This window comes from Macaca nemestrina, chromosome 9 (genome assembly GCF_043159975.1).
Source record: "Macaca nemestrina isolate mMacNem1 chromosome 9, mMacNem.hap1, whole genome shotgun sequence".
Taxonomy (NCBI): domain Eukaryota; kingdom Metazoa; phylum Chordata; class Mammalia; order Primates; family Cercopithecidae; genus Macaca; species Macaca nemestrina.
In genome coordinates, this window is record NC_092133.1 from 59,061,985 (window position 1) to 59,089,591 (window position 27,607).

Below are 27,607 nucleotides of genomic sequence, written 5' to 3' on the forward strand. Positions count from 1 at the left end.
CCCAGTCCTGAAGTGGTCTAGCACCTTTTAAAGATATGAATGGGAAACATTTCCTATCTATTGTTTCTAAGGGCAGCCACCTATGAGACTTCATAAGAACATTGGTCTTGGCAACCCCTTATCTTGACCCAGACACTCTTTTCTACTGATTCCAGGTCTTCAGATAATAGCTTAACTCTTTCAACCAATTGCCAATCAGAAAACCTTTGAATTCACCCATGATCTGATAGTCCTCTCACCCGACTTCCAGTTCTCCCACCTTTCCAGACCGAACCAATGTATATCTTACATGCATGGATTGATGTCTTATGTCTTGCTAAAATGTATAAAACCAAGCTGGAACCCAACCACCTCGGACACACATTCTCAGGCACTCTTGAGACTATGCCTCAGGCTATAGTCACTCATATTTGGCTCAGAATAAACCTCTTTAAATATTTTACAGTTTGTAAACTTTACAAACTCTGTAAAGTATTTCTTTTCGTCAGCGAGGCTATGGCTCTGCATAAAAGATTGGCTAATCATATCAAGCTGAAACACTCCTGCACAGCAAAGGAAACAATCAACAAAATGAAGAGACAACCAGAGTGGGAGAAAATACTTGCAAACTATCCAACAAGGGATTAATAACCAGAATATGTGAGGAACTCAAATGACTCTAAGGGAGGAGACTACCCCTCATACTGTCTTATGCCCAATTTCTGCCTCCAAAGAAAGAAAAAGTAAAAACTAAAAGGCAGAAATGAAATCCACAAGCAGACAGCCTGGCGCCACACCCTGGGCCTGGTAGTTAAAGATCGACCCCTGACCTAATCAGTTATGTTATCTCTAGATTACACACAGTGTATAGAAAAGCACTGTGAAAATCCCTATCCTGTTTTGTTCCGATCTAATTACCGGTGCATGCGGCCCCCAGTCACGTACCCACTGCTTGCTCAATCGATCACGACCCTCTCACGCGCACCCCCTTAGAGTTGTGAGCCCTTGAAAGGGATAGGAATTGCTCACTCATGGAGCTCGGCTCTTGAGGCAGGAGTCTTGCCAAAGCCCCCAGCCAAATAAACCCCTTCCTTCTTTAACTCGGTGTCTGAGGAGTTTTGTCTGCGGTTCTTCCTGCTACAACTCTGTAGGAAAAAAATCTAATCTGATTTTCAAATGGACAAAAGATTTCTCAAAAGAAGACAAATAAATGGTAAACAGGCATATGAAAAGGCGTTCAACATCACTGATCATCAGAGAAATGCAAATCAAAACTATAATGAGACATCATCTCACCCCTGTTAAAATGGCTTTTATCTAAAAGACAGGCAGCAACAAACGCTGGCAAGGATGCTGAGAAAAGGGTACCCTGTACACTATTAGTGGGAATGTAAATTAGTACAACCACTAACAGTTTGGATGCTCCTCAAAAAACTAAAAATAGAGCTGCCATATGATCCAGCAATCCCACTGCTAGGTATATACCCAAAAGAATAGAAATCAGAATATTGAAGAGATGTTTGCACTCCCATGTTTATATCAGCACTATTAATAGCCAAGATTTGAAAGCAACCTAAGTGTCCATCAACAGACAAATAGATAAAGAAAATGTGGTACATATACACAATGGAATACTATTCGACCATAAAAAAGAATGAGTTCCTGTCATTTGCAACAACATGGATGGAACCAGAGGCCATTAAGTTAAGTGAAATAAGCCAGGCACAGAAAGACAAATATTGCATGTTCTTACTTATCTGTGAGAGCTGAAAAGTGAAACAATTTAACTCACAGAGAGAACAGAATGATGGTTACCAGAGGCTGGGAAAAGTAGTAGGCAATGCAGGGGGGAGTGTGGATGGTTAATGGGTACAAAAAGATAGAATGAATAAGATCTAGTATTTGATAGTACAACAGGGTGACTACAGTCAACAATAATTTATTATTATTTTAAAATACTAGTATAATTGGATTGTTTCTAACACAAAGAAAGGATAAATGCCTGAGGTGATGAATACTCCACTTACCCTGATAAGAGTATTACACAGTGAATGAATGTATCAAGATATCTCATGTACCCCCTAAATACATACACCTACTATGTACCCCCCAAACTTTAAGATTTAAAAAATTTAAAAATGGCTAAAACAGTATATGCATGTATTGTTATTATTTCTCACTTTTTTCAACCTTACTGAGGTATAATTGATAGATAAAAATTGTACATATTAAAGGTGTAAATGTGATGCTTTGATTTTCACTTTTTCATTGTGAAATGACCACAACCAAGCTAAGTAACACACCATCACCTCACAGTTACCTTTTTTGTTGTTCTAGTTGACTTTTTCATTTAACCCACAACTATTTTTAAGAGTATAGAATAAAAATGCTTCTGCTTAATTATGCTTTCTGTCCCCAAGGATGCAGGTCGCAGAGATGCCCAGGTCCTGCACCTGGGAGGGCGGCTTCAGGTGCCCCGGGGAGATCCCGCCCTGCCAACTTAAGAAGGGGCGGGGTTCCTGCTTGTCCCGGCTCCTGCCTACTCCGTGGAGCGGGAGGCCCAGGTCTGCAGCCACGGTTCAGGAGGCTGCAGCTGCACCTGGGAGGGCAGATCTCGCCTGCTTCAGGGCCCAACTCCAAGGGAACAGGGAGGCTCGGATCCACAGCAGCAGTTTGGGTAACTGTGGCCCCGCCCAGGAGGGCGGAGCTCCTGCCTGCTCCGTAGAGCAGGAGGCCTGGGTCTGCGGAAGGGCTTTGGGCGGCTGCAGCAGCGCCTGGGGAGCTCCCTTCCCAACTCAGAAGGGGCGGGGTTCCCACTGGCTCCATGGAGGGTGCAGCCCTAGCTGGGCCTACCTTAAAATGCCAGGGTAATGAGACCACATGATACAAAATACAGTGATGTGTTAATAAGGAAACACTTTACATAGCTTTTCTCAAAAGAGGGTGAATGTCAGGCCCTCATGTCATCATGGCAATACATTGGGGTACAGAATCAATAAATCAATACAAATTTAAACCACAATATATAATGAATAATTAAAATAAAATTGTGAGTCCAGACTTATCTGAGCTTGTATTGATAAAATTACCAAATTTAGGCCGGGCGCGGTGGCTCACGCCTGTAATCCCAGCACTTTGGGAGGCCGAGGCGGGCGGATCACAAGGTCAGGAGATCGAGACCACGGTGAAACCCCGTCTCTACTAAAAATACAAAAAATTAGCCGGGCGCGGTTGTGGGCGCCTGTAGTCCCAGCTACTCGGGAGGCTGAGGCAGGAGAATGGCGTGAACCCGGGAGGCGGAGCTTGCAGTGAGCCGAGATCGCGCCACTGCACTCCAGCCTGGGTGACAGAGCGAGACTCCGTCTCAAAAAAAAAAAAAAAAAAAAAAAAAAAAAAAAAAAAAAAAAAAAAATTACCAAATTTGAGTAAAAGGATAAAGATGGGAGAAAAAAACATAAAAAAGTAGTTGCACATTTTTAAATGCATAGAGATTCCCCCATTTTAAGTCACCGTTGCAACATGAATAGCTTTTTAAATATGTATTTTTTTAAATGAATCCCTCTCCATTTATTTCTATTCTTTTTTTACATTAGAAAAATCTGACTATTTTTTAAGTGATGAAAAACATTTGCAAACACACATTATGAAATATGAAGAATCTTGGGACTCACTGACCACTTCAGTGATTATGAAAACTGTAAACTATTTTTAAAAGCAGATTTTTCACTGTTTTTCATTAAGTCTGATTACCTTGCCCATTAGCATTTGGCTCTTTTATTATGATGATTGTGAAATACTGTAGATGTTACCACTAATGGATAAAAACACTTTACACAGTTATCTTGATTAACTCATCAATAATCATTTGGAATAATTTTTCTTCATTCAGTGAATGGATCATTCACATGCCCTAGAATAATTGTCCACATTGAGGTGCAGGAAATTAGCATAAAAACTATGTACCCTAGAGAGCTAGTTTTCACTTCTAACATCACTAAAAGTTAGTTCAAACTAACATTTGAAGGTTTTATCAAGTGAGTGAAAGAAGAAATATGATTCTTTGGCCATTTTCTCTATAATGCTATTACACAAACAGTCTTCCATTTTTAGGGTCCCACACTTACAAATAAAGAGCAAGATTAGAAATATAACAGCATTCCTAAATCTTCCTTCTTGCTATTTCATTTTTGATAAGGGAAAAGTATCAAGCAGCTTTTATAAAACAATGTAATAGTGACTCCCAGTAAATAGAAAATTACACAAGTGTATTGTTCCACATTCTTTATTTGATGAAGAAGAAAGAAAATGATAGCATTTCAAATCTTGTTCTTGGAATGTAGTTCAGATTTTAAGCGAGTTTTACATAGTTTGGGATTTGTGTCTCAGAACAACTTAGAAACACAAAACCATGGCTCTAGCAGGTTTCTTATAGATCAGCTGATCCAATCCAGACCAGAAAACTGAGAGAGACTGTGTAATTAACCAAGACCTCTCATCCAGATCTTCTGACTTGATCCAATAATTGCTTTTTTTAAACCACAAGACATCACTGACACAAATGTCCTGAATCTGGCACGAATCCAGACAAAATAAGAGTACAGAAAAGGTAGCTAAGGGAGATAGAAACTTCCAGATTAATTTTTCCCCTGAATTATAGCATGTGACAATCTCTCTTTTTCCAGGCTCAGGAATGTATTGATCCTAGTTGGTCTCTGTTCTCTCTCAGGAACTGAGACAGTGAATCCAGCTCTTGTCTTATCTTGTAAAGGCCTTGCTTGGCACCATGAATCAATTTGTTTTCAGGCACAGGTGACCATATCAATAGTGACTAATATAATCTTCTAAGATTTGATTTCTGGTTCTCCATCAGTTAGAGTTTTCCTAAGTTGATTGAAATAAATGATAACTAGTCTAAGGTCACTGATTACATTCTTCCACAGACAGCCTGTTTTCAGGGAATTCAGTTACATGGCCAGATTGAACTTGAACTCTGGGCATCTCACAAACAGATTCCTTAGTTGACAATGAAGAGAGGATATGGTGGGTCAGTGACACACAAATAACTTGGCATTACAGGGCAGATGACATTGGTCTGGATGATTTTATATATAACTAGGTAGTGATACCTTTGGGATTTTGGAACTATTCCACAAAATCCATAAAGCTGGGATGTACGGGCAAGCGCTGGCAACAGAAATACAATGTGAGCTGCATATACAATTTTAAATTTGCTAGGTACCACATTTTAAAAAAAAGTGAAATTAATTTTAGTAATATATATTTGACACAATATGTCAAATATAATTTCAACTTGTAATAAAAATAAAAAATAAAAGTTTTCCAATCATTTCATTAAGTATTCAAAAATTATTTTCCTTTAACATTTGCATTTACATTGACAAACTGGTTCTTAAAAAAAAAAAAAAGTTACTGGCAGGGCGCTGTGGCTGTAATCCCAGCAATTTGGGAGGCCGAGGCGGGTGGTTCACAAGGTCAGGAGATCGAGACCATCCTAGCTAACACGGTGAAACCCCGCCTCTACTAAAAATACAAAAACAAAAAATTAGCGGGGCCTGGTGGGGGGCACCTGAAGTCCCAGTTACTCCGGAGGCTGAGGCGGGAGAATGGTACAAACCCGGGAGGCGGAGCTTGCAGTGAGCTGAGATCGCGCCACTGCACTCCAGCCTGGGCGGCAGAGCGAGACTCCGTCTCAAAACCAAAACAAAACAACACAAAACAAAACAAAAAAATTTTGCTTTGATTTTGAAGCATAAGCATTTTCAATTTCAAAACTTCATTCATTTAACTACATTCAGTTAAATGAATTGGTACTCTCCTGTGTCCACTCAAGATTAGTATCAAGTTTTAAAAGTATTTAATAAATTGAAATACAACTCTAAATTTATCAATATCAACAAAGTGTTCAAATTTTCCTTGTACTTTTGACAATTTTCATAAAAATATTCTGCATATTAATTCATACTCTAGAAAATGTATAAAATCACTATTGATTTGTATTATGAAAAGTTTCTATTTCAATATAAATTGTTCTGTCTGTCTAGTTAGGTCACAAATAAGTTTTACCTTTTCTTGGAACTTCAAATTTAGCTCATTCATATGTGGTGTGATATCAGTGAGAAAATGTAAATCACACTGCCACTTTTATCTTTAACAATTGAATGTTTGGGCCGGGCGCGGTGGCTCAAGCCTGTAATCCCAGCACTTTGGGAGACTGAGACGAACGGATCACGAGGTCAGGAGATCGAGACCATCCTGGCTAACACGGTGAAACCCCGTCTCTACTAAAAAATACAAATAACCAGCCGGGCGAGGTGGCAGGAGCCTGTAGTCCCAGCTACTCGGGAGGCTGAGGCAGGAGAATGGTGTGAACCTGGGAGGTGGTGCTTGCAGTTAGCCAAGATCCGGCCACTGCACTCCAGCCTGGGAGACAGTGCGAGACTCCATCTCAAAAATAATAATAATAATAATAATAATAATTGAATGTTAGGCAAGCATTCTTTCTGTTTCAAGAAAATTAGAGCTAACAATACAGTAAATCTGTAAAGCTCTTCCACAGCTCAACCAATGAGCATTGCCAAAGAATATAACATCATTCAATTCATTGTCTTCTGTTTCTTTCAACAGTTCTACAAACTGCCAATGATTAACAGTATTTGCACATACATATAAAAGGATGTTAACAACTATATCATAACACTTTCATACAGTCTGTACCAGCAAACAGCACAAATATTTTCAATATATATCATATAAGGGAAATATCAGTCACTTATTTTAAAATTCCAATACATTCAATTTCAACCTAACACAGTTGGAGCATCATCTATCATTATAAAAAGTATTTTTCTTTCAATTCTGCCTTGAACACTCTGACAAATGTAAAAGACTCAGAAATTATGTACAGCATGAGTTTAATGTTAAGCCACAAATTTACAAGATTTCTTTAAAATGTGGAAGCCCCTTGAGACAAAATATACCTGAAGAAATTAATTGGATAGTGTCTCTTATGTTGCATAGCCTCTAAAGCTAAAGAAAAGTACTTGTAATTTTTCCAATTTTGAATCACCTGATCATTTATATTGTTGAAAGGTCATGTTTAGGTAATTGTTTAATGACTTATTTTTTAAATTTTTGGTTTTTATTCACAAAATCTTTTACTTTCTGTAAAATATATGTTTTACTCTCTATCCTCATAATTTACAATTTCCATAATTAACTCATAATGTATTTTACCATTTTTCCAGCTAAATGGTGTGTGTGTGTATGTTTGTATATGTAAAATATTTTATTGCACACAATTCTGATTTCAGGTGACTTCTCTTATCAATTTTTTACTGTTTAGAGGAAGCTTCTTACCAAAATTCAGTATGTACTTGCTGAAAATGTCTCTTAATATTGTCCACTTTATTATCTTAGGAAAGAATTATACAACAAACAGCTCTGCCACAGCAAATTGCAATTGCCATTCACTGTGAAACTGGCAACATACCTTCTTCCAGTCTCTTGTTTTCTTCACTGTTGTACTACTTCTATATCTCCATTTGATTCTCCATTAGTAGCGTGCCTTCATTTTAAATCTAAAATTCATTCATACTCATTTTCTAAGTAGAAAAAAAGTTTAATTATCACTGTAACTCATGCTACCTACATACAGTATTCAAATAAACACATTCTTGTGTCACATCAATGCATAGAAAAGAATAATTTGAACTGAATCCCAACTACTCGACTACATGTTTATGTGTAACATTAGAAACAACACAGACACCCAAAACATGCATGACAGTATAATATCTGATGCTGCAATGGTTAAAATGAAATGTAGTCCTACCAGAGAAATGAGTTTATTACAGGAAAAAAATATGCTGCTTCAGTTTTAAAATATAAATTAATTAAAATTAAATAATATTAAAAATTCAGTTCTTCAGTTGTCCTGCTCACATTTCAAATGCTCAACAGCCACCTGTGACTGGTGGCAACTATTTCACACAACACAATTGTAGAGCTTCTTGGGCTGGATCTAGTTCGAGAACAACTGATCCATGTTTATTGTTGCTGGTCTTTTTAAGTAAATTTAAATTTCAGTTTAAGCTTTAGAGGCTTTAAAGTTTTTCTCACAGCCCTTGCTTGCTTCTCCGGAAGCTGCCACTTGCAGAGGATTAGGAAGTAATTGCAATAATAGATACGCATTCAGGCTGCCACCCAGAAGTAGAAAGGAATGAGAAAACATTTATACACTTGCCCGTGCTTTCTACTTTTAGGATATTAAGAATTGGTTACATCTTCTTTAAAAACTGTGAAATAAACAGAAAAAAAAAGATAGCTTTTAAAAATGCAAGTGTCTTTACATTTGTTAAATTAGTAAAAACCTGTTACTTTTTCTTACATCTTTGTTTATTGTTCTTTTACCAATAGGCTGCCCAAGCCCTTTTCACAGCATCAGTTCAGCTGCTTGCAGATTAAATCCAGCTGCTCCTTTATCTTTAGTTCTTTTGGCCCATGCCTCACCTACCAACAAGAGCTAAAAGTGTCTTGATGACTTTGAATAGCAACAAAAAAAATAACGAGCATGATATTTAGCATACATAATAATAAAAACTCTAAATTTCAATAATGTAAAATGATGCATTGCTTTTAACAATGAAAAACTAGAAACAATTCAACAGTAGAGGTCAGTCATGGTGGCTCACACTTGTAATTCCAGCACTTTGGGAGGCTGAGGCAGAAGAATTGCTTGAGGCTAGGAGTTCAAGACTAGCCAGGGCGGGCCAGGGGCGGGACTCAGACCAGTAATCCCAGCACTTTGGGAGGCCAAGGCAGGTAGATCACCTAAGGTCAGGAGTTCAAGACCAGCTTGGCCAACTTGGTGAAACCCCATCACTATAAAAATACAAAATTAGCCAGGTGTGGTGGCACACACCTGTAGTCCCAGCTACTTGGGAGGCTGAGACAGGAGAATCACTTGAACCCAGGAGGAGGCCACAGTGAGCCAAGATCATGCCTGGGCGAGGTAAAGTGAGACTCTGTCTCAAAAAAAAAAAAAAAAAAGATCAGGCACTGTGACTCACGTCTGTAATCTCAGCACTTTGGGAGGCCGAGGCAGGTGGATCGCTTGGAGCCAGGAGTTTGAGACCAGCCTAGCCAACATGGTGAAACCCTGTCTCTACTAAAAATACAAAAATTAGCTGGGTGTGGTAGTGCACACCTGTAGTCCCAGCTACTTGAGAGGCTGAGGCAGGAGAATCACCTAAACCTGGTAGGTGGAGGTTGCAGTGAGCCAAGATCGCGCCATTGCATTCCAGCCTGGGCAACAGAGCAAAACTCTGTCTCAGAAAAGAAAGTAGAGATTCAGTTAATTTTGGCACATCTATACAATGACATCGTCTTCAAGATTTAGAAATGAAAAAGTGAAAGAATATTTATTGGCAGGGAAAGATGCTTATAGTAATGTGCTAAGTAAAAAAGCAAATTCTGTAACAATATTTAGTATGATCTTATTTATGTTCTAAAATGTGTGTATATAGTATATATTATATATGTGTACACATGTGTATCTTAAAATATAAAGATCTGAAAAGTATAACATGTTTCTTAACCCTTTAAATTTCACTCTTTAACATGGGTGTTTTTATTTCCTTCTTTTTGTTTTTCTATACTTTATATAATAAAAGCACATTTTTATGTTTTTATATTTTAAAACATAATAATATTTATTTTTTTATCTTTATTGTAGTTTTATATCTGCCATTACTAGCTGTTTCTACCTCACTGAGAGCCTTTCCTTCTCCCTTCACCCTCTCAGGCATTTTGAAATCACCAGACAACATGAGACACAGGTCAGAAGCTATTTAGGTGGATTTGTCTACAGTGTCCTAAAAACCCTGCTCTGTGTATGTCATGAGATTTTGAGAATTACAGATTCAATGGTTCATTTCCCAGTACCTCGCCCCTCTTATGAGCCCAGCTTGGGCAGTGTAAGCAAAGACTGTTTCAAGAAAACTGAGTCCCCAAAATTCCATGTGAGTACCTGACCACCCAGAAACCCAGTGTTCTGTCCACTCCAGAGAAACCCGCTCTTGCCGAGCGCTGAGCACCTCAGTCCTTGGCCTCTTTGCCCTGCCTCTGTCCTCTCTCTAGCTCTCTTTCTTTTTTTTTTTTTTTTTTTTTTTGAGACGGAGTCTCGGTCTGTCGCCCAGGCTGGAGTGCAGTGGCCGGATCTCAGCTCACTGCAAGCTCCGCCTCCCGGGTTCACGCCATTCTCCTGCCTCAGCCTCCCGAGTAGCTGGGACTACAGGCGCCCGCCGCCTCGCCCGGCCAGTTTTTTGTATTTTTTAGTAGAGACGGGGTTTCACTGGGTTAGCCAGGATGGTCTCGATCTCCTGACCTCGTGATCCGCCCGTCTCGGCCTCCCAAAGTGCTGGGATTACAGGCTTGAGCCACCGCGCCCGGCCTCTAGCTCTCTTTCTTACAGGCAGACTGATACCTTCTTTCCCATCAGCGCTTCATCTCATGACTAGAGCAGGTTTCTAAGCCAAAGGGTTGTGAGTCAAGGCCCCAGAAAGTCGTCAAGGAGGACATGTGTAGTTAATAAAGGAAGCTATCATTTCATTTGACAACAGGATGCCAGCCCTCAAGGAGGTCATGGACCAGTTTAGGAAGAAAAGGGATATACATGCAACCTGTCTTAGGAAAACTTACCAATAAACAAGCACAAAATAGTGCAGAATAGATTGGATTCTTTCAATGTGGAGGGAGATGAGATCACCGTGGGGTTGGATCAATACCAAAAAACTGGGGACACTGAGGCTGGCTCAATTATGCTCAGAAGGTTCTTTCATGGAGCAATTTCAGGGGAACCAGGGATTGTCCAACCCAAAAGTCCCTAATCTCTGGACACCGACTGCCCAACTTTCCCAGATAAGTAATTCCTCTGAGTTGAAGCTCCAAAAGTCACTATTAATCTGGAAATGTTAATAGAAAGCATTAACATATTTGGCTATCAGCCTTTAGTTACCACTGATTTTGTTACTGGATTATTAGATTAGATGCCCAGTCACCTGGCAAGGTCTGAGGAGGTGGAACCCGGATAGGAACATCTTGATGGAGAGAGGGTAAACTGAGAACCCAGGACACTGGCCCGTAGCATGCTCAGGGCGGAATAGCAAAAAGGCGGAAAGATGGCTCCGGACCTGAAGCAGGGGAGAAGCCAAAAGACCAACAATGCCTGTTGAGAAGCCCTGGAGAGCGAGGCCATCAACGGGTGGGCAAAGAGGAAGGGAAAGAAAAAGCGTGCCCCAGCCTGCTGGAGGCATTTGGAGTTCACAGGGCCGCTCGTTCGCCACCCCAATTAAAGGCTTTCTGCTCCCTGCCTCGCCTTGCTGTGGTTTTCCCAGACAGAAGTGGCTTTGTTACTGGGTGAGCACCGGGGCCTGGAAGCAGCTGTGAGTGTGTGGACTTCCTGGTTGCAGCCTTTCTCCTCTGAATGCTTCGCTGGGACCTCTTGGTCCGGAGCCTTTTATCTCCCGTGTTTCATCTGATTCTCACTGAGTATATTCTGTAATTTGCTTTGTCAACTGCCGCTCCCAAGGAATCATTCCCTCTTGATCTTTCACTGTTCAATCCTTTTTTTGTTCTGTCCAAAACATAATTTTTAATTAATGTTTTAGCTTAAAATGTATCAAAGTTCAAAAGTCGAATAGTCTAAAATGTTTCACCAAAAAGGGCAATTCCTTGCCTTTCTCAGCCTACCCACTGCAACCACATCATCTCTGAGTGACTTTTTTTCTTCTAATTTACCGCAAATCTTTACATAATACAAATATACTGCTACCACTTGATTTATCAATTTTAAATATTATCTACTGACTTCTTATAGCAGAGGAAGATATTACCGCTCTCAAATACCCTTCACCCCCTTCATTCTCCCAGTTAGTTACCTCATAATTTGAGGGTTCATCCATTTTGAGTTTTTTAGTTATTATGATTAAGTATTGTTTGCTGCTAGTTTACTATGCTCAGAGTAGTATGCTACGATTAATTACATTCTTGAAACATTTTTGTTTTTCCTGGAGTTCACGATTACTTCTTTTTTTCAAATGTTTGGTTACAAAATATGAACTGTCTTATGATTTTGTGAGTCCCTCCTGGGCAAGGGCTATGTAGCAGTGCCTTTTCTTTTCTCAGCTGTAGTGCACATGTAACCAAATAAATATTCTCATGACTGTTTCCCTTTCATTCAGAATCCCATAAAGGTACAGGTCCTATTTGATGACAAAAATTATCTCCAATCACAGGACCAACACTGAGCGCTATGCATAAGCAGTGCTCCATAAATATTTCTAACTTGGTTTTTACTGTCCACTATCCGTGATCTTGTGCTGTGTATGGCTCCCACCAATACCTTCACATATTCTGTAATAAACCAAGTTTTACTCATCAAAGTTCAGCACAGTGAGATAAGGATGCACACACATCATATGAAGTGTAATGAGCCTTTTACACTGCCTCTTAAGCATATCCCTGTATAAGGCAACTGTAGCTGTATCACCTGGAGCTAAGACTTCCAGAAACCCTATCCTTATTCTCTTGGAAAAAGTATCTTGTACTCACTTTCTGTAATAGGAACCAATATTTACTATCAGTCACTACTTCAAAAACCTCACTCATACTGACTCATTTAATCCTCAAAACTGCCCTCAGATGCTGAGAATGTTTTTCAAAGAAGGAGGAATGACAGGGATAAAATGTTACTAAAATTGGGTCATTCCCGGATTAATCAATTAGGAATTAATCAATTACAGAATAGGCTTGGCTGTCCATAACACAATACTTAAAAATCAGTGGCTTGTTTACTTAAAGGTTTCTCTTTCTCATGCAACAAAAATTCCACCGGCAGGCACTCCAGGACTGGCACAGAAACCCCACAGTGCCATCAGACTCCTACCTTTCCACTCAACCATCCTTTGTATGTCTTCATGCTTGTTGCTTCATGGCCCAAGATGGCAGCCCCACTCTGCCATCACATCTGCAGTCCAGGCAGGAAGAAAGGGAAAGGCAAAGGTCAAAAATGTTCGCTGGCTGAGTATGTCTCCTTCAATAAGAAAACAGTAGCTTTTCTTTGATGTCTCGTCAGGTGGCTTTCCCTTATGTCTTTGGCCAGAATGAGATCATGTGGTTATTCCTTTCACTTACAAGGAAATCTGGGGAATGTAGGGTTTTTTTCGGGGGGGACGGGTGTCAGGCAAATTGTCATCCCAAGTAGAATTGAGGTCCTATGTGCAGGCTCTCAGCAGTGTCTCTACTGTTCACATATGTGGGTTAACAATACCAATATATCATGGAAATTAGAAGAAAATCAGACCTTCTAGAAATGATAGAATCGAGCCTACTTTTATTCCAGTGTTACTTTAGTGTAAAAAGTTTGTTAAGCCTTCATTGTATTACGGGTCTAAATCCAATTTCCCACATATAATCACATTTGTTATAATAATTTTTTGTGCGATTTTGCAAATTCTACCTATCGAAAAAGGTTTGAAATTTGTGCATGTATCTAAACCCTCATGTACACAAAGACAAAAGAAACAAAAAAGTAATGCCCAGGCAGTTGGGAATCCAGTAAGCAAAGAACATTCAGTGATAATCAGGATTAATTTTGAGGAAAATGATACTGCTGGGATTTTAGAAAGAATAAATAACTGACATAATGAAATATTTGCAGTATTTTTACCTTATGCAAAGGGAGTTGTTTTCTTCCTTCAAGATGTGAATATCTGTTACATACATATTAAATATAATTCTTATCATTACAATGGGGAGGGAACCTTCGAACACTTTATGCTTTAAATTAAGTTTATCTCCTCTATCCAAACCCCTCTTTAGCTAGTAGGGAAGCTATAATTCCTGCAACTTCTAAAACATTAGAATCTAAGAACTGGTTGAAGACATTTTTGCTGCCATCATGATGCAAAATAACTGCCCAGTGGTATTCTCTACAGAAATCTAGTTAATAAAAATGTGCAAGTATTAACTAACATTTTTAAAATCCTCAGAACTGGACAGCTAAAAATGAGCAGTGGATCTCATGGAAGATGGCTGCATTCCACTTCTCGTTTCTTCAGGTTTGGTGAGTTTCCACAGGAGTGTGGTTTGAGAGAGAACTCAACGTCTCCGTTTTCTGTGAGGTAAGCACCTCTTCTGTGCTTTCATCATCACCAGTCAGGAACACCTTCTTTCCCCTCTCTGCCTTATTGGATCTCTTTGTTGTTCAAGGCCACACCTGTGAAACCTTCCTTGATACCATCTGTCCAGCCCTCCCTCCTTCCCCATAATCTGATTGAACTCATTGTAGTATAACTTGTATATATGATGACCTTATGATTTATCAGACAAACCAGGACTATTTTGGAAAATGAAAGGAGACACTATGAGATATTTTACCAGGTCAACAGGAGCCAATCAGGAATACCCCAAGCAACCTAGGATGTGTGTTCATCCTACTTATTTGATCTCTGCAGGGTACATTCCCATAACTTCCAGAAGCTCAAAATCGTGAAAATGGGTTCAGATTCCTGGTTCTCTCTTAAATCTATTTGCATTTCAACACATACATCTCTGGACGCCACCTATTTACTACAAAAAAACTACCCTTTTGAGTTTTCTCTCTCATTTGATGGGCATTTTTTCACTATGAAACAACACTGTTAAAAACTTCATGTGACACCAGGGTAGGAGTGGATGCTGAGCCATCTGCTAGGTCCATGAACCACAGAAGGGACAGATGCGGTCTCGGCAGCCTCAGCAAGCAAATGGGTAAAATTCCTACCTCAGCAAAATACCAAATTGATAATGCCATGGATCGCCCTTATTTCTCACAAGTTAAAGCATTAACATTGAACATGCAGTGGGATTGCACATTGCCTGGACCTTCACTCACATTCAAGATTCCATGGTTTCAATGAATCCTTGCTGAAGCATTTCAGCTACTATGAAGCTGTTTTCTGAGAAAAGCTGTAAACTAGTCTACAGGAATTCCAGTGCCCGTTCCCTGAGGGAAATGGAATGGCCCTTTTCCATTCACACATCTAATATTTAAGACTATTTATGGCTGGGCACAATGGCTCAAGCCTGTAATCCTAGCACTTTGGGAGGCTGAAGTGGGAGACTTGCTTGAGCTCAGGAGTTCAAGACCAGCCTGGGCAATATGGCAAAACCCACTGTAACACATGCCTGTAGTCCAGCTACTTGGGAGGCTGAGGTGCGAGGACCACCTGATCCTGGAGGGGTCAAGACCACAGTGAACCGTGATGGCACCATTGCACTCCAGCCTGGGCGACAGAGTGAGACCCTATCTCAAAAAACAAACAAACAAAAAAAATGTGTTTAAAAAAAAGACTATCTATGCCAAAATCCTATCCTCCTTCTCCTCACAGCTGAATTTCTGGGAGATGTGTCTACACTCTTCACTTCTTTTTTTTTTTTTTGAGACAAAATCTCACTCTGTTGCCCAGGCCGGAGTGCAGTGGTATGATCTTAGCTCACGGCAACCTCCGCTTCCCAGGTTCAAGCAATTCTCCTGCCTCAGCCTCCCGAGTAGCTGGGATTACAGGCGTCTGGCACCATGCCCGGCTAATTTTTTATATTTTTAGTGGAGATGGGTTTCACCATGTTGGTCAGGATGGTCTCGAACTCCTGACGTCAGGTGATCCACCCATCTCAGCCTCCCAAAGTGCTGGGATTACAGGCGTGAGCCACCACGCCTGGCCACTCTTCACTTCTTATGCATTTCTCATCCTACTGTCTTCTGGCTCCAGCACCCTCTGTACCATAGAAGCTGTTCTGAAAAAAGCCAACAACAAACTCTAGCTGGGGAAAGTCATTGGAAACATTTTCAGGCTTTATTATATCTGAATTCTTCCCACCAACAATTTCTCTTTGCCAAATGTTTTATTTCTTGGCTTCAGGCACATCTTTCTCTTCTAGTTCACAGTCTCATTTGCTGAGCTCTCTACCTTCACTCCTCCTTGAATATCAGTGTTCTCCAGGATTCTACGCTGGGGCCCTCTTTCCTCCCCATCCTCTCATTCTTCTCCGGCAAGCACGTTGACTTCTACGTCTTTGCCCAATACTATACTGCATAAGCAACAGTCATGTGCTCTAAATTTTCTAATCAGTTCCAAATTATTCTACTCCATTTTTTCTATAAAAGTTATTTTTGTTATGCAGTTAAATGTGACTTAATTTGAAAATTTTGTGGGATTTTTCACATACATATGCAAATCCCTGCTTTGTGGCTTGTCATATCATCCTCTGTCTGGATTTTTGGTTAGGCAAATATGTTACAGTTCAAATCCCGACTCCATCTCTCACTGGTGTGAACTTGGGTAGATTATATAAAATGGGGTTAAGAACAGTAAGTCCTGCCTCATACAGTCACAGGGAAGATGACATGAACTGAAGTACATGTGAAGCACTGGGAACAGTGTTGGGCATATAAACTTACATCCATGTTAGCTACTATAATTTTATATGGTCGACCCATTTATATATTAAAGTCTCTGCAAGATCTGTCCTCTTTTCTGAGCATTAAACTAGCCTGTTCACATGGAGTTCCCATGGGTACCTCAGCTGCAACATGTCCAACTCTTGAACTTACTGTTTTGTCCAACAGACTTCCTCCTCTGTTCCCTATTTACACTAATTGTATCATTTATCACTCTCCACCTAGTCATGAAATAGCACTATTACTTTTAACTCCCCCCACTTTCCATCCATCAATTGGTAACAAGCACTATTGCTTCCAAATGTCTTAGATTGTACCCATTTCTCCATTACCACTGTCACTCATTTTCTCTCAACTGTACCCTCACTTCCTCTTTTTAAAAAATTTTAGAGATGGGGTCTCTGTCACCCAGGCTGGAGTACAGTGGCGTAATCATAACTCACTGCAGACTCAAACTTTTGGGCTCAAGCGATCCTCCCACCTCAGCCTCCCAAGTAGCTGGGACTACAGGCCTGCACCACCAGACCCAGCTAAGTTTTTTACTTTTTGTAGAGATAGGGTCTCACTATGTTGCCTAGACTGGTCTCCAACTCCTGGCTTCAAGCAACTCTCCCTCCTCAGTTTCTCAAAGTGCTAGGGTTACAGGTGTGAGCCACTGTGCCTGGCCTCACCTCACTTCCTTTTCAATTCAATGTTACTAAGATCCCCAGTCGGGTCATATCACTACACTTTTTAATAGTGTTCCTGAGCACTCCATTGTCTCCAGTGGTGCTATCCAACAAACTTCCTGCGATGGTGGAAACTTCTATGTCTGTGCTCTCCAGCACGGTTACCCCTAGCCACATGTGGCTATAGAGCATTTGAAACATGGCTAGTATAACTGAGGAAATGAATTTTTAATTATGACTATTCTAATTAGCCCCATGTGACTTGTGCCAGCACAGGTCTAGAGGATAGAAATCACCCAACCTGGCTTGGCAAACGCCACATTCCCCACCCCCAACACCTGTCTGCTTATCTTTTTCTGACACTTTTTGTAGTTTTATACATCCGTGCTTTTGTATATGTTGTGCCCTTTACCTAGAAGTCCTTTCTCATCTTTTCTATTCAACTTTGCAAACCTATGTCAAATGTCATCTCCTCTCAAGCCTCTTGACATCACACCCCAAGACACATAGACTTCCTTTTTCTTCTGTGCCTCTCTGCATATGAATAATTATACCTCATTATTTTAAACTATGTGTTTGTCTTCTTCCAAACAAATTACAATCTCCTGTAGTGTAGACCCTTGCTTAGTTTCTTGAACTTACTGAACATTTGTAGAATGAACAAATAAATGAAACACAGAAAACAAATTATGGTCAATAGCTGAACACCTATACTCTGGGTTGAGGGCATTAGCAATCTCATGTTTTTGTCATTTTTAATCATCTTAAATCATTGGTACAGTGCCTGTCAAAGTACTAATTGCAACAACCGATTGTGAAATAAGTTGGCAAAAGATTTATGCTTGTCAATCTGACCCTATATTCTTAAGGCTGTACCCTTGTACTAAATCAGATTCTCAGAAAAGGCATATACCTAACTTCCCTAAGAAATACTAAGCACTACAGCAAGCTTGCCCAACCTGCAGCCTGTGGGCCACAAGATAGCTTTGAATGCGGCCCAACACGAATTCATAAACTTTCTAAAAATGTTATGAGTTTTTTTTACAGTTTTTTTTTAGCTCATCAGCTATTGTTAGTATTAGTGTACTTCATGGGTGGCCCAAGATATTTCTTTTTCTTCCAATGTGACTCAGGGAAGCCAAAAGATTGGATACCTCTGCACTACAGTGTAACACTATGGTTTACTATGGGCCACTATGGTAATAAAACACATTTTGTGTGGGTGCAAGTCACTATTTAAACAACAGTCATATGAAGACTGAATTTTTTAAATAATTCTATCAAAAACAGTGTTCATTATGTGGTTCTGTGCTCCTTATAGAAACACCTATGTGAGAGCTCTTTCATGAGTACAATAGGAGATTGCGTCCTTTCTAACAAACTTGCACACATCCTTTTAGTAGCTAATGACAGCTACATGACCCTACACATTTCCCATCAGTGCTAAGAAGCATGGAGTTAAATTGCATGCATTGTTAATTAATAGCTTTTTATTTAAAGCTCAAGGTAAATTCCATTCTTAATCTCTGTCTTAATGGTTTTATTGGTTCTAAGCCATTTGTTGTTAGTAGTCTCAGATCATTTTATATTATCAAATTCCTTTTAGATACTATAAATGGTAAATAAATAAAATATACAATGTTTCCTATTTTAAATTGTCTATTTGCGTGTATCTGTCTTTTCTCTGCAGCAGATTAATGTCTTAGGAACAGGAACTCACCTTTTCTCACCTACACCATCCTCACTGTGGCTGTCACACCATCCTGCATATAGTCAGTGCTCAATAAATAGTTATTGAGTAATGGCATCGAAGCTAATTAATTCATCCAAAATAAAAACTTTGTGGTCTAATTCTAACATTGAAAAAACTACTTGTAAAGCTGAGCTCTGTATTAATAAATCTTAAGGCTAAAACAAAAAATTATGTTTAGTTTCATTAACAGTCAAAGAAATACAAATCAAAATACTAAGCTACTATTCTTGGACTGTCTCATTAGCAAATTTTTTTTAAATGACAAGCTGCATGCTAGCTAGCAAACATCTTGAGAAATAAATGGCATTCTAATCACTGGGGGTGAGAATTATCCCTTTTTCTATAAGAAAATTTGGCAATATGGATGAAAAGCTTCAAAAATGTTTATATCTTTGATACTGCAATTGTATTTGTGAGGATTTTTAACCTAAGAAAACAGTAGATGTGTAAAAAAAAAAAAAGCCATATCCAAGTATGTTCATCACATTATAACTTACTATTGTAACAAATTGAAAATCACTTAAATATTGAACAATAGGGGAATAAAAATTGGCATAAAAGTTGCAGTTTGTCAACAATTGTATCACATGTTCTTTTAGGGTAAATTAGCAATCCTTTTTCCTAGGAGCTAGCAATCCTTTTTCCTAGGAATTTACCCCCTTCTATCTAGCAATCCCTTTCTTGGAATTTTTCCAAAGAGAACATGTGAAAGAGTATATCCAAAAAGATATTTATCTCAACATTATTTTAAATGTCCAGCTCTAGGAAATTGGAAAAGTGAAACTTGGAACTTTCATGTGATAGAATACTACATGGTGTTGTAGAAGAAAATTTACTGACATGGGAAAATGAGCACAATAAATTGTTTAGATACAAATATAGTCTACACAAAAGTATTCATAGTATGTAATCATTTCTGTAAGTTAAAGCTATGTTAACATTTAGATATATCATTCTGTTCTTCTGTACTTTTCAAATTGTCTGCAATGAACAAGTATTACTTTTTCAAATCAGGAAACCTTCCAAGATAGATACGTGTTTATGATTTTAAAGCCTAAGTATGAAAACAGCTAACAATAAAATATCAGAACCCTCTGAAGAAAGTGGTTCTCTAGGTGTGGATCAGGCACTTTATTCTCTGTCCTCAGGCACTCCAGAGAAGCTCCATTAGGGTTTTATGCAGTGCACTTCTTAAGCATCTGAACCATGTCAGGAAGTCAGGTTTACCAAGGCAGGAGCCTTTTATCTTCTCTGCGCCCACACACAGACCTGAGCCTGCTTTCTCCCTGTTTTCTGGCTCTAACTACCACAGGGTCTGGCACCCCGATCATGGTTTCTCCATCAGAGGGGCTCATAAGCCCGAAAAAAAGAGCACAGCCTCTAGGACTGAGGCAGAAGAATGCAAAAGAAAATGGCCTCATCATGTTTTCTGTTTGGCTGCTGCACCCCAATAAATGGGCCTGTGCCTTACCACAAAAATGTGAAACAGTATTTTTGCTTTCTGGTATATTTTGCCAATTATTATTTAGAGGCACTAAGTGGTACTAACAGGTCTGAAAAGAGATAATGTGTCTGGCAAAGTCCCAAAACTAATCTTTTCTTTAATTCAATTTAAAAAAAAATGTTACTGAGCACCTTAACACTTTAGGGAACTACGCTACTTGATGTGAAGTATAGAAAAGGCGACCTGATACTCAGTAGGCGGCTGCCAGAAATCGGGTGCCAAGCTTGGGCTTCACATTCTGGATGGCTTGCAGTCTCTCAGTCACCTTGGGAGGTAGTTACTCTAATCTCTGTCTAACGGATGGCATAGTGGGGCATAGCAGAAACAGAGTTCACAAGCTCAGATTCTAGGTGATGGAGCTAGAATTTGAACTCAGATCCACCTGATCCCAGTGCCCATGGTTTGCCCATTATTTATCAATCTGTACCTTACCAGAGTTTATAAGTAATGTATCTAATATAAAGAAGAAAAGAAGAAGGAGGAGGAGGAGGAGGAGGAAGGAGGAGGAGGAAGAGGAAGAGGAAGAGATGTCTTCTAAGCACATTTCAAAACTCTAAAGGAAGACAAAAGAAGGAGAATGCCTGTTAAGGGATACCGGAGGAAAATCGTCACAAGAGAGAAAAGCGAGAGAAAAGCGGCACGGAGACCAGGCCGTGGAGTTTTGATAGGATTCCATCAAAATGGAAGCAAAGACATTTCAGCAAGAGATGGGCACGGAGGTAGGATCAAGGGCGTTAAGCTTGAGAACATTTGCTGCAGGGAGTGTTTTCCCCCATTTAATTTCATAAGGGAATCTTGGTCTTCAACGAGCAAATAATGGCCATCTTGAAAGGTAAGGTCAGAAGTTTGTTTTTTGGTGGGTTTTTTTGTTTGTTTTTTGTCGTTTTCTATTTTTAGTATGTGGCTTTCCTTATCTAGGTTCTTAACTACAATGTAAATCTGACCATTTAGGAACTCACTGTCTGAGCCTCACATATTGGTCCTTCATGATAGACCAATGTTACTTTCCCATGCACCAAATTTCTTCAATAGAGGCAAATGTGGACTGTTGCTAAGATATGTCAATAAGCTCAGCTTGGTTAATGAAGAAGACTGACGTTGACGAATGGGTGAGTCCATCAGTGGCCCCCTTAGGGGCTGTGTCATTGCAACCTCCCAGCTCACTGAAATCAGCTCGAGTGCCTCAGTGTTTCAGGATGGAAAGAAAGCTAGGCTGACCAGACAAAACCAGTGGAGACTTAATTTGGAAGCAGAAAAGACAAATGTACATGAACATAAAGAGCTGGAGATTTGAATATGGCCTCCTTCTTTTTTTTGTTGTAACTCTTCAATTCTGCCTGACAATCAATTCAATTTAATATAACCCCTTGGGAAGCACACTTTCTTCCTGAGCAGGAAACTGCAAAATGTCAAAAATACATAAAAGGTGGCTTACATCTGGAAGAGGAAAGACAGGTATGATTCTAGAAGGAACACCCGTGAGTTGGACCCCCAGAATTAAAAAGTTGCAGTGCTCATCTGTTAATGTTTCTTTATTCCTATCAGAAGGACTACAGTTTAGGGATGAGTTCAAAACTCCTCACTCAATATTCCAAATAGATTATGAGCCCCAGTACTGAAAATGGAATTTAAGGTATAATGATCAGCTTAGATAAAGATACTGGAAATAAGACATGGGTCTCTGCTCCTCCCCTTCCCTCTTCCTCTCCCCCACCCCCACTCCCAGGCCCTCAGCACCTCACACCTGAATTCCTTCACAGTGACCTCTTTTGTTCACCTCTCCTTACTCTTTTCCTATGCCAGTTCACCCTGCAATAAGCTCCCTGTGAGGCTATACGCCCAATCATCTACCATTTGCAACTCCCTACTGGTTCCCGCTGGTCTGGACTTTCAAGCAGCTTCCAGAGGTACACCTAGGTATCGTGAACAGACCTCAAGGGTAGGGTGGGGATCATGGAATTTGGCTCCTGGACTCACTTTCCCCTTCACCCAGAATTTATCTGTTTCATCTGTTTCATGTACTGAGCTTCCACTTACAATTTTTTTTTTTTTTTTTTTTTTTTTTTTTTTTTTTTTTTTTAGAAAAAGCTTCAGCCGGGCATGGTGGCTCATACCTGTAATCTCAGCACTTTGGGAGGCCAAGGTGGGTGGATCACCTGAGATCAGGAGTTCGAGACCAGCCTGGCCAACATGGTGAAACCCTGTCTCTACTAAAAATATAAAAATTAGCCAGGCATGGTGGCACACGGCTGTAATCCCAGCTACTCGGGAGGCTGAGGCAGGAGAATCACTTGAACCCGGGAGGTGGAGGTTGCAGTGAGCCGAGATCATGCCACTGCACTTTAGCCTGGGCAACAAAGCAAGACTCTGTCTCAAAAAAAAGCTTCCATTCCCCAAAGAAGTTTGAAAAGTCCCGTCATTCCTTACTGCAAGCCTAGGTTCACATCTCTCATCATCTGGCCCACTGGCTTTGCCAGCCTCGTTTCCAAACCACTCCGATGCTCACCAGTTTTCAGTATGTCTATTCTGTTCCATGTGTTCCAGCCAACCCACCCCTCACCTAGATTGTAAAGAACTCTTCCTTCTCAGGACATGTCTTTGGCTCTTGGCTATGTCATGCCTTGCAGTCCATTTCTGATGCATTTTCATCTCTGCACGTCTTGTCTGTCCAAGTGGACTGTAGGTTGAAGGTGAGGTGGGGCCCTATCTGCAGAGACACTCGGCACGCACTCACTCACACGTGGACTATCCACCCACAGACATATGGTTCATGCTACCTCCCTGTGCCCGCTGACACCCTCCTCCACCCTAACTCCACTCCACTCCACACTCAGGAGCTGAGCCCTCCTTTTTTGCAGCTACCTCTTGCCTCCTTCAGTCATTTCTGGCAGCTGCAGTCTGTTCTGACTTCCCCTCCTCTGACTGAGTTCACATCTGGTCAGTACCACATGACGTAGCATGTCATTATTCCTGCCATGAACATTGTTCCTGTTCTCCGGTTGTTGCAGGTGTTACTTTTGTCTCCCTGACTGAGCTGCAGGTTCATTGAGAAATGGGAAGGGTCTTAGCACTTGAAGATGGCCTGCTCTCTTTTTTCTTTTTCTTTTTTTTTTTTTTCTGAGACAGTTTCACTCTGCCCCCCAGGCTGGAGTGCAGTGGCGTGATCTTGGCTCACTCCAATCTCTACCTCCCAGGTTGAAGCAATTCTCGTGCCTCAACCTCCTGAGTAGCTGGGATTACAGTCACGCACCACCATGCCCAGCTAATTTTTGTATTTTTAGTAGAGACAGGGTTTCACCGTGTTGGCCAGTCTAGTCGCAAACTCCCAACCTCCAGTAATCCGCCAGCCTTGGCCTGCCAAAGTCCTGGGATTAAAGGCGTGAGCCACCACACCCAGCCCCTTTTTGACAAACTGCATTCAAGGGTCATCGGAGGAATTGGGACCCACTTAATTCCAACAGAAAAAAATGTTCTCTTTCTATTTTGACAACCGCATCTTCATATTCAACTCTTGCAAATAACTGTTATAAATGTCATGCATACATATAAAGCAGTATGTTCTGGCTGGACGCGGTGACTCACACCTGTAATTCCCAGCACTTTGGGAGGCCAAGCCCAGTAGGTCATGAGGTCAGGAGATAGAGGCCATCCTAGCCAACATGGTGAAACCCTGTCTCTACTAAAAATACAAAAATAACTGGGCGTGGTGGCCCTCACCTGCAGTTCCAACTACTCATGAGGCTGAGGCAGGAGAATTGCTTGAACCGGGGAGGTAGAGGTTGCAGTGAGCCGAGATCGTGCCACTGCACTCCAGCCTGGCAACAGAGCGAGACTCTGTCTCAAAAAAAAAAAAAAAAGCAGTTTGTTTTAAAAGGAGAAACTACAGCCCTGTTGACCCCATTTCCATCTTGGACAAACTGTAGTAATTGTGAGTGACAAACATAGTCATCCCAGGCAAACCCATAGCAGGCATGTTTGTAAGGATACAGGGGAGTGCACAAAATCCAGGGGCAGCACATGGAGGGACACACAGCTTCCTCAGAACCAGAGGTGCAAGCAGACACCAAGACTACCCCAGCATCTCCTCAGAGATCACAAAGTCAGTGTTTCAAGCCAGAGAAGTGCCTTTCTCTATTTCCTCATGGCTTCTCAGCTCATGCACACCTTCGAGCATTACATAGACAGACACATGCCTCTTCCTGCAGCCCCAATACTTGGAAAACTCTCTAGGGTCCCTCTGTTCAAATCTTCAGAGAGGCAATTGGATTGGCTCATCCCAAGCTGTGACTGGGTCCCCTTCTGTCAGGTGTTTGGTAGGTAAAAAGGAGGTCCCTTGTAAAAACAGGACACACTGGGGGATCTGGAGAGAGAATCTTATTACAGGGATATGTCTGAGAAGGCAAGGACTGGTCTCTCTTTTTTTTTTTTTTTTTTTTTTTTTGAGACCGAATCTCGCTCTGTTGCCCAGGCTGGAGTGCGGTATTGCAATCTCAGCTCACTGCAACCTCCACCTCCCAGGCTCAAGCAATTCTCCAGCCTCAGCCTCCCAAGTATCTGGGATTACGGGCGCATACCACCACGCCCAGCTAATTTTCATATTTTTTAGTAGAGATGGGGTTTCACCATGTTGGCCAAGCTGGTCTCAAACTCCTGACCTCAGGTGATCTGCTCACCTCGGCCTCCCAAAGTGCCGGAATTACGGGAATGAGCCACAGTGCCCAGACAGGACAGGTCTCTTCAGTGACACTTATTATTACTTATAACACATTGAAAATGTACTATAGGCTCCATCTGATTTAGCCTCTTCTGTTTTCCAAATATGCTATTCTCTCAAATAGTGCTCCTAATTTTCAAGCACATGGACAGAAAGAAATCAGCAACCTGGACCCCACGTGGGTTAGAATGAGTGTGCCTTCTCAGTGAACGTTGACACCAACAGGGTCTGCCTCAAGAAGCTTCTATCCTCTTAAAAATCCCCTAAGTCAGTGGTCCCAGCCTTTTTGACATCAGGGACCAGTTTCATGAAAGACAAATTTTCCATGGACCAGGGAGGTTGTTGGGGGATAGTTTCAGGATGAAACTGTTCCACCTCAGATCATCAAGCATTAGATTCTCATAAGGAGTGCACAACCTAGATCCCTCATATTGTGCAGTTCATAATAGGGTTCGCACTGCTCTAAGAATCTAATGCCGCCGCTGATCTGACGGGAGGCAGAGCTCAGGCAGTAATGCTCACTTGCCCACCACTCACCTCCTGCTGCGCGGCCAGGCTCCTAATAGATCATAGACCAGTACTGGACCTCAGCCTGGGGGATAGGGACCCCTGCTCTAAGTTTCAATCGAATCAAACTTTGTGTCCAAATTGGGATACTACCTTAAACTAATGAGCTTGCATTCTGTTATTTGATTTTGAGCTCATTAAAAATGCAATTTTCCTACGGTTCTCTCAAAATTCCATGCCTATGTGTTCTGTGAACCTTCCCCAGTGAATATCTTTATATTGTGGAATTTTTTTTTAACTGCTGGATAAGATAGTATTTGTTGTTCAATAAAAAGTACTTTGAGATGTGAGATTTCCGTCTGAAAATCAGCACAATTTTTTTCAGATGAAAACTTCCAGGAAGAAGTTTGTTCGTTTTTAATTCTCTCAGATTTTGGTGTTGCCAATCTTATTTTCATTAAAACAAATAAGCAAGAAAAACTGGTTGCCATATCATAGCATTATTGTCCTGTGATTCTCTATTCTGAAAGTTTTAACATAGAAATTGTTCCCATAAAGTGAAGACCAAAAATAAATCAGAATTCCCACCAGACTTCCAACAAAAACATAGTCAAGTTGTAAATTGCAGAAATGAGAAACTTAATTAATTCTCCAGTAAAGAATTATGGAGACACAGCTAGAATTTTATGAACTAAATGTGTATAACACCAAAGCCAAACTAAACATTTTTGAGACTATTTTTACCTTCAGTGATAATAAATTATTGAATTTTCTGCCAAAGGAAAGACTTATAGAAGCCGCAAGACCCAGATTTAACAGAAAACAAATCAGTATTACTGGACATTAATGATTTTTGAGTCTTTGAGATGGATTTCATAGTCAACGACAACGATTCTGTCTTACTCACATTGAATCATGTAGAAAGGAGGGATTTTGAAATTGGCATTTCCCATACAATTTATTGCCTACAACTAAAGGCAAACACTGGTTTCCCCTGGTGTGTCTCAACTTCACCTTCACTACTTCTGCATGAGAGCAGAACTCTCTTAACAAGGCTTTGTGTGTGAAATCAGAACTCTTCTGTAGTGAAGAAGTTCTTCAGATCCTTTTTGCTACCACTCTCTCCCTGATCCTGTAGATATACTTTGATACATACAGTATTGCCTTTGCTTATATATTCCCTAATCATCTACCAGATGCAATATACATATGAATGTATTGTTATTTTTAGCAGACAGATCCTTTTATTTCTGATTCTGAATATAGAGATAATACATTGTTCAATAATTCATTGCTCCTTTCTCCATGCTTCCACAGCCAAGAGTACCTCTGTTTTAACATAAGTAGTATAAATTGCCTTATGTACTGAGTAGCCAACCAAATCACAAATGTCTCCCTAGGCCATAGTCCTTAAGGAAAGGGAGTGTATCCAAAACCTTTGTGTCTCCCAAGGTCCGTGGCATAGAACCTGGTGGTGCCAAGGAATGCCTTGTGGGCACTGCAGTGTCTCAACCTGAGCCATCCCGAATAAACACATAATCCAAGGGAAAACTGTACTTGGCAAACTCAACCTTAAGATCGTTTCCCTAGTTCAATCCTCTTCATCTTCCAACCTGTTTACATAACCCAAACCTCCTTCTTAAAATAGAAATTACAGAACTGCCTGTCGCTTAGGAGAAGGTGTCAGGAAATGGGGTGGGCAGGGAAGTCCAGAGAGAAAGAGATAAGAGAGGGAAAGGAAGAAGGGAGATGGCTAACATCGTTTGGGTCCCATAAGCCAGGACGCACGTTAAATACTTTACATGCTTTATCACATTGAATCCTACCAACAGCCCTAAAAGTGGAGTACCATTATTAGGTTTTTTTTTTTTTTTTTTTTTTGAGACGGAGTCTCGCTCTGTCGCCCAGGCTGGAGTGCAGTGGCCCGATCTCAGATAACTGCAAGCTCCGCCTCCCGGGTTTA

At 40.6% G+C, this 27,607-nt stretch overlaps 1 long non-coding RNA gene across 7 annotated transcripts in view; it reads right to left on the minus strand.

Annotated features, from left to right (window-relative positions):
- Nucleotides 1–27,607, minus strand: part of LOC105466161 (uncharacterized) — a 94,387-nt gene that overhangs the window by 63,001 nt on the left and 3,779 nt on the right. For 5 of the 7 annotated variants that reach the window (XR_011607788.1, XR_978007.2, XR_011607786.1 and 2 more), the window contains exons 2-4: nucleotides 12,944–13,024; nucleotides 10,699–11,632; nucleotides 7,490–7,601 (exon numbers count right to left, since the gene is read on the minus strand). This is a non-coding gene — a long non-coding RNA (uncharacterized lncRNA). The remainder of the gene's footprint in view (nucleotides 1–7,489; nucleotides 7,602–10,698; nucleotides 11,633–12,943; nucleotides 13,025–27,607) is intronic. The other 2 variants (XR_011607791.1, XR_011607790.1) reach the window with 2 other exon arrangements.